Genomic DNA, 13,218 nt, shown 5'->3' with positions numbered 1-13,218 from the left:
AGGTAATGACCCAGCCACATCCCCGCAGACCCACGGCAAAGGGCCAGTGCAGCAGGGAGCCCACAGCCCTGCTTCGCTCCACGCAGCGTCCCCCCCGGGCTCCCCAGGGCGGTGAGGTGTGTGTGCACTGGCCGAGCACAGCCTCGAAGAAGCAAACCTCCTTATTTCTGTGAAAGTGGAGCAAGGAGACCTTTACAAACACCTTGGGGAGCACGGGGGGCTTCAGCTCCAGGCCTGGCTCTGGGGAGAGCAGGGAGGGCTGTGGGCCGCTGCCCAGCGTGTCGGCACTGGGCAGATGAGGGTGCAATCTCCCTCGCATGCAGATATCACAGGGCGGCTGTCGTGTGCTGGCGCAGGTGGACAGATTGCCTGGCAGATGGGAGCAGGGGCCTGGGCGGGTGCAGTGGGGCTGGTCCCTGGGGGCTCCCCCAGCCAGGGGACAAGCACAGCAAGGGGAGGAGGGCCAGGATTCCTCTGGATTCCCTTTGTAGATGCTAAACAAAATGTTAAAATACAACTGAGGGAATTTTATTGTGCCAGCATGTGTCTAGGACTGGTCTGGCCCAGGGGCTGGGGACACTGGCCTGACTCGAGGGTGGGACAATGCAGGCCAGGGTAGGGAGGTGGCTGCCGTGCCAGGCAAGAACTCAGTCTCTTTCGAGGCTGTGGCCTTTCCCCTGGGCACGGCAGCAGAGAGGAGCACAGGGGCAGCCGTTACCCTGCTGTCCTGCCAGTGCCGCCCTGGCAGCACAGACCTGCAGGCAGCGCAGGGCTGCACAGGCAGTGGGGAGAGGAGGGTCCCGGGACCCCTCTCTCCTCCCTCCTTCTACCTGCTTCAACAGCACACGGGAGCTTCCCCAGCCTTGTCCCTCCCTGGGAACACCTGACACCCACAGACCTGTGTCGCTCCTGCTCTCCCCACACCCAACACTTTGTGACCACTCCCAAGGTCACAAATCAGCTGGACCTGGCTGGCCCCATCTCCAAGAGGAAGGCAGGGAGGGGGGACCTGCCACTCTGGGGGGATGCTTGGGCCAGGCACCCACCCTTGGCTACCAAAAGCAGCTGGATGTGCTCAGGGAGAAGGGGGGAGGAGGATGGCTCTTGGCTTCACTGCACGGTGCTGTTTGCCCACGGGAAGGACATGTGCAGCCTGACCCTGCCACTCCTCTGTGTGATGACACCAGGGCAGCTCCCACGGAGCACGGTGCTATCATAAACAGTGACATCATGCTGGCTGAGTTTTGGGGCTCTCAGACCCACTTCCCAGGGCACCCCAGGGCAGAGGGCCCTGGCAGTGCCCAGCTCCTGGGGAGTCAGAAAAATTCCTCTGCCCGGGGACGGATGTAGGGCTGTCCCTCCCCTGGAGAGGTGGCAGGACCTGGGGGTGGGTGCACCCCACAGAGATGGGGCAGGGCAAGGGATGGGTGAAAGGCTGCCCCCCAGCTCTCCCCCTGGGGTGTGGATGGAGGCTGGGCCAGGCAGGGTGGGTGGCTGGAGGGGACACATGAGAGGGTGTCCGTGGAGCAGTGGGACAAGCAGTGCAGGTGGAGGTGGGAGAGGGCAGAAGTATGGCAGCTCTGCTGTGGCCAGACCAGCCATAGGGACCATCCACCTGCACAGAACTGGTGAACTGGTGCCATTTGCTTAGGACAGGGCACTTGTGCCTAAGCACATGTCCCCATTTCATAGGTGTGACTCATGTCCTGCTGGGAGCCAGGGCAGGACCGGGTGTGATGGATTCCTCACATCCTGCTGCTGGCACAGGCACCTGCCTGACCTGAGGGTGCGGCGTCACCCAGGATGGGAAGGAGCTGTGGGACAAGGAAGGTCCCACTTCTGGGGCACCACACTGCCTGAGGAGGAGCAATGCTGTTGCGGGCACTGAGGACCCCAGCTGTCAAGCCTGTCTGGCACGTACGGGAACCAGCACGCGGAAAGCACACACCGCTTCTCTGTGAGCCAGAAGCAATTTGCCCCAAGTGTGGATTTCCAGGGCTGGATCTCCATGGTGTCTCTCCACCTGCACACAAGGAAGAGAACAGGCAGGTTTGTCCGTCTGTCTCCAGGCTCTGGCCTGTCAGCTCATGCTGCCCACAGAGCTGCGGGCGCCCGTGGCAAGCAGCTGAGGTGTGCTGCAGGAGGAGGGCGTGCTGAGCGTTGGTGCTGTGCCAGGGGCCTGACCCTGCACTGGTGCCTCACTGCAAACAGGAGCAATTCCTGGCGAGTGCCTAGAGGACTCAGCCTGCACGGGGCACACACCTGCACGCCTCAGCGGGAGCCTCTTGCAGAAGGGGGATCCTGCACCGCCCATGCACGCACTGGGTCAGCCAGCACACCCTCTCTGCCCACACCATGCCCACCCTGGTGCCGCTCACGTCCTGCTGCGGGGGCTGCAGCGCCAGGGCACTGAGCTCCTGCCCCACCACGGCCTTGGCTAGCAGGAGTTAAACCCCAGATGAGTTAATCCATTGCCTGGATTTTTCCCTCTGCTCACCTTTGGCCCTTGTCCTGTGCGGAGTCCCCCAGGGATTCTGTGAAGCAAGCGCAGCCTGTCCCGCTCCCTGCCCTGCCAAAGGAGACAGCAAAGGGCCCGGCAGGACCATGCGGATCCCTCTGCCAGAGTCTGTCCTGCGGTACCACATCCACCACTGCGGTACCACATCCACCACGGCAGCCTGGATCTGCTCCTGCTGCAGTGCCTTCCACACTGCCTGCTCCTCCCTGGGGACCTCTTAGCCATGAATCCACCTTGTCTATGCCCCCAGGAAGGAGAGGAGAAGGAAACACCATCAGTATCCAGTGCTGCAGGAGCCCAGCAGCCCAGGGATGGACCACAGCACTGCACAGCACCCCGCAGTGCAGGACATGGCCACAGGCAGGACACCGTGTCCGCTGGGAGCAGAGGGAGCTCAGAGGCAGAGGCTGGAGCAGAGTTGGCATCTGCTCAGGACACGGCCCCCAAAGTTGCAGCCTACTCCCTGGCAGCAGGTCCGGGGGACTGGAGTGCTTGAGAACGTTCAGGAGTTTGGTGTCAGCATCTCCAACACCGACGGGGATGCCAGCCTGTGAGAAAGAGCGGGCACCTCCCTCCCCTGCTGTACGTTGGCATTTCCAGATGGATCTGCTCGTGGCAACACGCATGCTCAGGCCGAGCACATGGTCCCTGTCCTGGCTGCGCAGCTGCCGCTGTTGGGCACTCCATGGCCTCGCTCCCTGCAGCGCTGGCATCCTGCACAGCCAGTGCTGCTGGGCTGCAGACCTTACCACTCCAGTCCGCCCAGACCCCCAAATGTCACTTGTCTGCCTTTCCTCCTTCCTCTGAGGGGTTGTAACTCTCCCGAAGTACGGGGGCACTGACCCACAGGATCTCACCCTGCTGTGCGTTGCACCTAGAGTGGCTGTGGAAACCAGGGCCCAGGGAGACCACAGCTCCTGGCCATCCCAAAAGCCTCACTTGGAGCTGGAGAGAAACCGGAGGGAGGCTCCAGCTCGGCCTCAGTTCTGGGAGCTTGCACAAGGCCCTGGCTCTGTGTGATGGGGAGGGAGGCTGCTTCAGTCTTTCTACAGGCAGGACATTCCTAAGAGGTGACCCATCTCTCCCCACAACCCACCCCCCCCTCCTGCCTTTCCAATTTCTTTGTCACACTGAGTGAACACAGCTATTTTTTCCCTTTTTGGGACACCTCTAGAGCCCATAAATCACAATGCTGAGATCTGCTGTGGCCAAGAAAGGAAGGGTTTGGAAAAAGGACAGGGGTTCAGGAAAGATGTCACTCCTGGTAACTTACCCCTAAAACCCAGGCTCCAGGCACCCCCAAACACGCCAGCCCTTCAAAGGGATTCCCAGAAGACCTCACAGCAGCCACCTGCATCTGCGAGGACCTTGCCTGTCAGTTAGGGTTTCTGGCTATCAGGATGCTGAGGGAGAGCCAAGGAATCAGTTTTTCAGACTGCCCTAAAAACTGGCTTCATTCACAAGCTGTGTTGAGAACAAGATGACCCTTCTTGCAGGGATGGGTTTGGGGAAGGTCCTCAGGGTCACCTGGACTAGAGGAGAGCCACGAAAGTGGCACTGCTGTGCTACAAGCAAGGCCAAACAGTCCTGCACAGAGGTGGCCAAACCCCCTGGACTCCCCAGGTCCTCTCTGCAGCCTCGTGCCACGGCAAACATATCACTTGTCCCAGAGCAGCTGAACTGCCTGAGTGGAGGAAGACGCAGCACCAAGCCCAGGGCTACCCCAGGGGTCCTGCAGGCAGGCTGCAGGCAACCCCAACGACAGGCACAGCTTCTCCTCCAGGACTGGGGAGTTGGGGACAAACCTGCTCCTGTGAACAGCCCCAGAGGGGCTGCGGGCCGGTGTGAAGCGCAGGCAGAGTCCCTTGTGCATCGTCACTCAGTGGCTGCTCTCTGGTGGGCCCCTGGCAGCGTGAAAATAGCAGCACAGGCACCAGTGCTACATTGCCCCAAGAAATCTGGAAGCTGTAACGTTATGGAAAACCTGTAAAAGACCAGTGCTGATATTTGTTAATGAGCCAAATCATGCAGACGTGCGCTGCCAGGTGTGCTGCACCCAGAGGGTCATGTCCTGCCACTCGGTGCAAGGCTTGGCTGTGTGTCACATCTCCGGGCTTCCCTCAGCCTGACCGTCCCTGATGGCTGACCCATGCTCCAGGACCAGCGTGTCCTTACAGACCAAGAGGACAAGCCTTGCTCTGCTGCTCTCTGGTGACAGCTCTGCTTGCTTCAGCACCTGTCCCAGCCACAGGCCCTTCTGTCTCATTTGCCATATGAACTATTTTAAGACCAGGCTCTTTTCTGATCATATTTTCTCCTTATATTCACTTGATTCTCCACTGGGACAGTCACGAGGAATCAAGAAAACTTGGCAAAATAATTATGAGTCTGCACGTGCTCTGCGGGGCCACTCCTTCCTCTCTCCCGCGGCTTAGTGCTGTGTCCTCTTCCACTACCTGAGTCTTGCGGGCTCACTGTGAGGAGACATTTCCTGGCAACGCTGTACCTTCTGTGTGCAAAACATCAAATGTTTTTCCTAGTTGTAACAGATCTCACTAGTTACTGTTCTTTTCCATTATTTTTACAGTTGTTCATAGACTTTTCTCTGATGCGTAGCTGGCTTGACTGCTTCTCGTGTTCCCCCCTTTGCTTTGCACAACTCAAATATGACAGCTGTAGTTTGGAGACCGTCTGTGCAGGGAGCGATAGTCTTATGCCGGGGTTGGCTTCGTTTCTTCTTGTCTGGTCTAGACAGCTTATATAAGAAAGAAGTGAACAGCTGCCTGGTCAAGAGTCTTGCCTGCCCAGCTGTGACTCTGCCAAGTCTTGCACTGGACTCTTAATCCTTGTCAGTATGTCTAGCCTGCTGCAGGCAGGCTGAGCTATGTTGCATTAAAATGCCCTGTCCACACACAAAAAGATTGCTAGCACACCATTTGGCATTTCATATGTGGTCTCAAATTCACTTTGGAGATAGAAGATTAACTTATTCACTGCAAAGCCAGAACAAACAGGTCCTTATCCCACAGCAAATTCACCCAACAGCACCCTACGTTGCTCTGCTGGCTTCCTGGCTCCCTATGATGTGCTTTCCTACCCTTTCCTTTTCTGGAGGTCATTTTTGTAAGTCCCAACTTCAGTCACTAAATTGGGGTCATCTGCAGTTCCAGTGCGTGTGGAGGTCACAAACCAGCACTGTACTCCTTGTTACTCAGTTACAGCTGACCGCTGCACCCCAATCCCAACAGGAGACCCTGCGCTTCAGTGATTGCTGAGCTCCTGCTCCAGTCACCCGGGCTGCAAAGAACTTGGATGCAGACGAGCACCAAAGTTCTTCACTGCCACTACACTGAGTGTGGCTGCACCCAGCTGCCAGTGCCCCCACGGCACCGCAGCCAGCCCCATGCCCTCCGGCTGAGCCAGTGACACGGACACTGGCTGCAGAGTGCCTCCAGAAGCCCTGAGCCTGGCCGTACTGCCGGGGCTTGGACCTCGTCCTGGCCGGACCTCTTGGCCTTCCTGCTCTTGAGCTTCTATCTTTTGTGTCTCAGGGGTTCTTCGCTCTCTTTCAGAATACAGGCTCTGCCCAGAAGGGTACTGTTTCTCCATTGTTTTTCACCATACCATGGGGACAGAAGAGCAGCTGCCTCCTCTTTGTGGTGCTTTGCAGTCTCTCTGGCTTCCCACCCCTGCCACCATCACCTTCCAAAAGTCCAGTACTGAGAGCCTTAGTGAGGGGAGAGACTGTTACCTGCAACAAAGACTACAATAGACCTCCTTCAAAGAAGTTAGTGGAGGTGACTTTGAAGTAATTTTAAAATTTATCTTCCATCCAAAGCAAAGGAGTGTGAAGGGTTTCTCTGGCACTAGGCAGAGGAGAAATGAACCTCACTGCCGGAATGCCAGCCTTCCCAGCATCAGATGCCTCACAGCACCCTCCAAGGCCGATGGACTTTTCCTAGGTGTATTTCCAGTTCTACTTGTAAAAGCCACTGGGGATTTTACATTCATAGTTTTGAATGTTGCAGTTTGCTCTCTCTTGAGGAGTTTTGCTATCTTGACATCTTCACAGACACCTCTTGAACACCAGCCACGTTTCACAGCAAAACACACTGTATAACACAGCTAGAAATATGTGACTGACAGCTATCGCCTGCCACTACACAATTTCTTCACATGCAGAAATCTTACAATAACCTTTCACAAAAACTCTGACATTTATCACAAGTTGTGCCCACATTTGGAGGTCCCTCATGATGTGTCTGGTCAGGGAAGCTGCTCTGCCAGCCACCCAAAATGTGTCCCATTCCTGTCCCCACTCCAGCAGCTGTGATGCTGGACACAAAACCCAGCTGTCACAAAGTGAAGCTTCTCCTGATCCACTTGCAGTGTTTACCTTTCATTCTCACACACATACATGCCTTTGCCATCCTGCAAATAAGCAAGTTGTTGTTACAAGCTTCTTTCTCTTCTCCCAGTACCTGTTAAGATTGGGATTGGACTAGAAGATCTTTCGAGGTCCCTTCCAATCCCTAACATTCTGTGATTCTGTGATTCTGTGAAGATGTTTCCTGGCCCTGGGTACATATGGTAAAGGGAACTTAGCAGAATGATGAAGGATATCAGCAACATTCACTGAGACCATGCAAGGGATCAAAGTCTCTAGCTGATGTTACAAAAAACTCCTCACAAGTCTTAAGATGCTCACGGACTTCCCTACCCACGCCATATAAATATAGTGGGTACTTCCAGACTGGTCACTTAGGAGGCACCACAGAACAAATACTGCCCTATACTTTGGGTCCTGCTGGAAGCAAAAAAAAGTATGCAGCTAGTCCCTCCAACTACCACATGTGATTAAGGACACCATCACTCCGGGTCCCCTTAACAACCACACACCATGCCTAGCCTGGTGGCCCTGTGAAGGACGTGTCCTCTCAGTAGCAGCAGGGACCTCCAGATGATCCAAAACTCATTAGCTACAGCTCAACAGCAGGCGAGGGTGGTGGACTCTCAGCTGAGCGTGCTTCTCCATGCTGGGTAGAGGTTCCACCAACATGCTGCATGCTGTTGCTCCTGTCCCTGAATTGTCTGGCCCCCAGACCCTGCATTTATCTCCTTGTTTCAGGGAAGCACTTGCTCAAAAGGTGCCCAGATCCTACCAGTTACCGGCACTCCTAAAAGCAAGCTGTCCTTTACTTGTCTGCACACCTAGGAGCTGCTGCCTGCTCGTTCCAACAGCCACAGCCCGGCAGCCTGACCTCAGCTCTGCCACAGGCTCAGGAGAGGGGAGAGCAGGGCCAGCCCCTCATGTGCTCTGATGGGAGTCCAGCAAAGGTGGGGCCCTCAGCGCAGGCTTGTACCCCTCTCTGCCTGGTGGACATCTGGACCATTAAACCAGCACACAGCAGAGCCCTGGGTATAGGGTAGGACATTTCTCCACAGCAGGAAACATGGGGCATGCCTGAAACCCTTCCAGCACTAGAAAACAAGCTGTACCTTTGCCAAACCAGAGGAAAGGGAAGAGCTCCTCCACAAGCTGCTCAGCTTTGGAAAGCCCTGAGGAGGAGCTCACAGGGACAAGCCCCAGGTGTGGCACACAGTCCACACCGCCTGCTCCCCACCGCTCCGAGGGCTTCTCGTGTTGCCCGAGCTCGGAGATCGTGTGGCCTCTCTTGCAAGGGCACCTCACTCCTGGCAAATGCCCCCTTCCCTGAACAGCAGGGAAGGGACAGGGAGGCTTGGGTTTTGCTCCCGAATTGTCCCATCCTCTTCCCATGTGCACTCTTCCCATCTTCCTCATTCTAAGTGGAAAAGTTTGTCAGATGAAAAGCTATTTTTCAGGATTAGCCACGGATAAATTGTCTTTTCTCACCCTTGCTATGACAGTGGTTGGATTAAGACCTTAGTCACATGTAAATGGACGGCAGAGTTGGGGGAAGCCCTCGTCATGCCCAGAGCTTGAACCGCGTAATCAGCAAAGAATCAAATCTCTGCGAGTGGGGGAAGGAAGTACCATCTTAGAGCAAAATATTTAGATTCTGTGGAATATTGGCCAATTACAATATTTTTCTTCAAATAAAACATTTATAAGAACACTGAAATAAATATTTGAGAACGCAACATACTAAAGCCCTGAGTCATTCCTGATGCAAAAGTTTTCCCTCATTTTTCAGGCAGCTTCCCCATGTAGGGTTGGAGTCGGGATGGCTTCTGGTGGCACTGAGGTGCACTGACAGCTCCAATGGCACATGTCCCTGCTGCCTGGAAATGGCGGAGGCTCCTCATGGCAAGGTCACCTCCCAGTTTGAGCCAAACGCCTGGGTGTGCTGCGGCATCTGTGGTGGGGTCTGTGAGGAGATGTACTGCCTTGAATTCAAAGTGTAACTGCTAGCAGCAGCCTGGGGAAGGACATGTGGCCAGCCCTCCTCAGGAGATGGGAGCAGGGGGAACTTTGTGACATTCCTCCTTCTTCCAGTCCTTTTGTATGAAAGGCTCTGCAGATGGATGTGGACATAAATGAGATACCTCAGTGGTCTTTTCTGAGATTCAGATGAAGTGAGATGTTGATTTGAGCCACACTTACTGTGGAAATCGCTAGGGAACTTGTTCAGTGGTGCAGGGGGCCGCATCCCATCCCCCCTGGCTGCAGAAGCAAGGCAAACCCACCCGTATGGCCACAGCAGATTTACCGTCCTGCTCCTGATCTGATGTCCGCCCCAGCCCCAAACAGCCCCAACCACATGCTTTGCTTTGCCCTCTATTTTACCCCCATTTCCCCCTGCCATATGAACAACCCACCTCAGTTCTTTCCCCCACCCACCTGCTCCCCCACAGGCTCAAGTTTTGCTGATTTTGCACCCTTGTTCAGTCATCAGGGCCTTGGTGAGTGATCCCAGTCAGGCAGCACTGCCCTTAGGCACTGTCCACCCAGGGCAGGTCTGACACTACCTCTCACCTCTTTGTCTGGTTGTTTCTTGCTCTGTTTGCTTAGCCCTGGGTGAGGGCTGGCCCCCCTTTAGCCTCTCCACTCTGCAGCGCCTGGCAGTCACCCCTCCATTTAACCTCAGGCCAGGGCCAGGCATCCGCCTGCAACTTTGTGCTAATATCATTAATGCTGGTATTTTCCTACGTTTCAACTGCTGCCACAGCATCTAAGCTGACTTTCAGTGTAGGCTGAAGACAGTATCTTTTCACTGGCTTTCACATACCCACTATCCCACATGCCTGTAGGAAACGTGCCACTACCACACTCTTTGTCAGCCTACAGATACTTTGCTCTTCCTTGTCAGATCAGCTTAGGTGGGGACAGGGGAGAGAATAGTTTGGGAGAGGCACACAGGCAAAGCCACCTTTACAGAGCAAAGGTCTTCGTCTTTATTTAGGCTCATGTGAGAGAAGAACATGTACTATCCAGATCATTAGCGCGGGACAAAGCCAGACCCCATGAAGTAGAGGAGCTCAGGATGTATTGAACAATTATGGTGACATCTCCACACATCCTCCAAATTTGACACGGATGGGATTACATGATTGCTGAGGACTGGTCAAACCATCACATGAGACGATCCAACTATGCTGATAAAACCTTCCCTGAGTTGCTTTCTCGTAATGAAAATAACCATGTCTGGACGAAAGATCTGAGTGACAAGAACAAATAACTTCAGGGTGAAGTTGCTGAAAAAATGCCATTGCCCCACAGCTGCCTTTTTTATTTTTGCCTCCTGAGAACCTCCAGGCTTCCTAACAGTCCCTGCTCAGGCTAGGGACAGTCTCTGGAGCTGTGTACTGACACAGCGCTGACAGCTTTTTGCTATAGGCTGCTGCTACGGTACTTTTTTTCCTCACACCACCTTTTGCCTTCATGTTTGCAATTGTCAGACTGACCAGCTTCCTGCAAACCATTGCATGCCAGAGAAGATGACACACATCTGTGAAGTTCCCCTCATTCTCTCCCACCAAGGCAGCCAAGTCTGTCTTCTTTGTTGTCAACTTCACATAACGCAGGAGAGCAGTCCGGGGTTCTGGTGTACCCTGTATTTGCCTACATCTAAAGTTAGGGGAGACGAATGCCTTTGGAGATGACAAAAGACATTTAACACATGGTAGCATTCACAGCACACACTAGAGGAGCAGTTATCTATTGTCAGTCATCACTGAGAGACGTTTTACTGGGAAGAACCTGTAGAGCCTTGCTCCCGCTGTAGCATTCCCCAAGCAAGTTCTGTACCAGATGTGGTCATACAGCTGTTTATCTCTTCATTCGTATCACAGCTCAATCTGCTCGGATGTTACTTTTAAGAGGCACTCACACGTGATTTCCATAAGCTTTTCACTACAAGATCACATTTCGGTTTCTTGCAAGTTTGCCAAACTGAAATTACTTCAGCTGCCCACGTTAGGCACATCCATCAGGCTGGTTTAAAAAGATACTCTGAACTGAACAAAAACCCACAGGTAACAGTCCACACATTTCAAATAATGAGAGACGGAAAACTATTTACTCATGAAAAAAATAAATTCTGCTACTTAGTCACCTTGTTAAGAAGCCTGCATGTCTTCTCATATTGGTAGAGGCCACTAAAAATGTCATGCAATCACAGCTTAGAAAGAAGGAAGCCTCCAGGCTTGGGTCCTTTTCAGCATCCCTGTGGAAACCTAGGCCAAACTGTAAATCTCTGACAAACGATAGGATCATGCCACTTGTAACTCTTCCAAGTTTGTCAGCTAAATTCTTTTAAGACACCACCATCGCTCCTCTTCTACTAGCTTCTTGTGGGCTCTTCTTCTGCATGTCATTCTCACAAAGACACAGAGTACTTTCTGTCTTAGGCCCAAGGTGGTGAAGTAATGCTATACTGACATTTTACATTTTTTTCATGTCTGTTAATTCCATTCTTTGCTTAGTTCACTAATCAAAGCTCAACTAAAGACAGGGGGAGCCTGACTGGTAGAGGAAGATCCTCACTATCCACCATTTCGCTGACAATTTCCTGGTTCTCACTTCAAGATGTCTCCCTGCTCTCATCTATTCTTATCCTTTCTATTCTCCTGCAAACTCATTTACAAAGTCACTTCTGATAGCCAATGTATCACTGAGAACGGTACCTAGACTGAACCAATGAATTTAAATCCATGGTGTAACTTTCCCTGGAGACAAAGAAACGAGAGGCTGACACTTGGCACTACAGAAAAGGTCTCTGAACATTTATGCCAGTGCCTCCCATACATGTTTAGGTACTCATATTTGAACATCTTGGTCTGTACGTCATGTAAGGATTGACTCATTGACTGCTCATTAAATGACTGTTCCAGAGACAGAAAGGCAGGATTTAGGCCTCCCAACCTAGGAGAAAAAGATATTTCCATGAAGAGAGGTCTCATTTCATGACTCCTTTGCATTTGGTCAGCAAATAGCTCTGCTACTTGACAGGAATGATGAAGAGACTGGACAGATGTATGAACACAAGAAACAGGTCTACCCCAGGTCACATAAGGTAGAAGTCCTTACTAGAAAAAGCCAAGGGGAAAACATTTCCTTTTTCTAAATTCTTGACTTCATGGCTTGTATTCTTGTATTGTATTGAGTCGACCCTGAGATTCTACTCATGCCCAAGAAAACGCAGAATGTTTTGATGAATAATGCAGCTCTTCTCTGTGAGTGAGACAGGCACGCTCCCTTTAAAGAAGAACACCTTATACTGTTTTGAGGAAGTAGCATATTTCATGGTAGGAAGTCTCCATTCTGCACAGGGAGATAATCAGAGCGAATCATGCAGCAGAGCCAGTGTGTGGCACAAAACGAAGGAATGAACCAAAAAGCTGTGAGCCAATGTGATGATTTCACAGCCCATTAAGGGAAGGTATTTTGAAATTCCTTCTACCAATTTGGGGCAATGGAAAAGAGATCCATGCCACTTAGGTTACTGGGGCCTGTAACTGCACCCAAACTTCTTACAAGAAGTATCTCGAAAGTGAACGCTCAGTAGAAAACCAGCACAGACCTAGAACTTCAGCAACTTCTGTCAAAACGTATACAGAGGGCCCTGTACCCAGAGACAGTGTTGGATGCTATTTTTTCCTTCCAGAAAAATGAAGGATAAAGGAAAGACCAGTAAGTCCCTGAGGATTACTGGTGATGTTCGCCAATTTATCTTCCACTGCCTGCAGTCAATTATTTCACTCTGACAGTGAAAAGCTCATTTATACAGTGAAAAGGTTTACGTTTCTTTCTGTGCATAAACACAGAATAAAACCACTAATAGTTAACTTGGGAAACCTCATAGGAGTGTGGAAAAAACACTTTGCTACACTCGTGGCACTTGCCTGGTAGAGTACATAATGCTTACCACTATGGCGATTCACCCATTAAGTACTGGCTTGGAAGTCTAGTTTCTTAAAAATAAGGGGAGACAAAGAATAACTGTTCATTCAAGGCCCACAAAGGTGTTAGAAGAAGAAATTGTTCTCCAATTTTCAGAACAATAAATAAACTGTTCAACAACCTCAGGCTATGGCCCAGACTCCAGTGGAAAGAGGCTTAGAAAAATACTATGCCAGACTAAGGACACAGCAAACACTATACAGGGCTGCATGGGAACTCTCACTCCCCAACCTAGAAACACAAAATTTGACCAGTGTGGAATTAAAAGACAAGGGGATTTGGGGATTTACAAGGGGATTTGGGGATTATTTCAGAG

The sequence above is a fragment of the Nyctibius grandis genome, chromosome 14 (assembly GCF_013368605.1).
Source record: "Nyctibius grandis isolate bNycGra1 chromosome 14, bNycGra1.pri, whole genome shotgun sequence".
In the NCBI taxonomy this organism is placed as follows: Eukaryota; Metazoa; Chordata; class Aves; order Nyctibiiformes; family Nyctibiidae; genus Nyctibius; species Nyctibius grandis.
Note: the sequence above shows the minus strand (reverse complement) of the source record.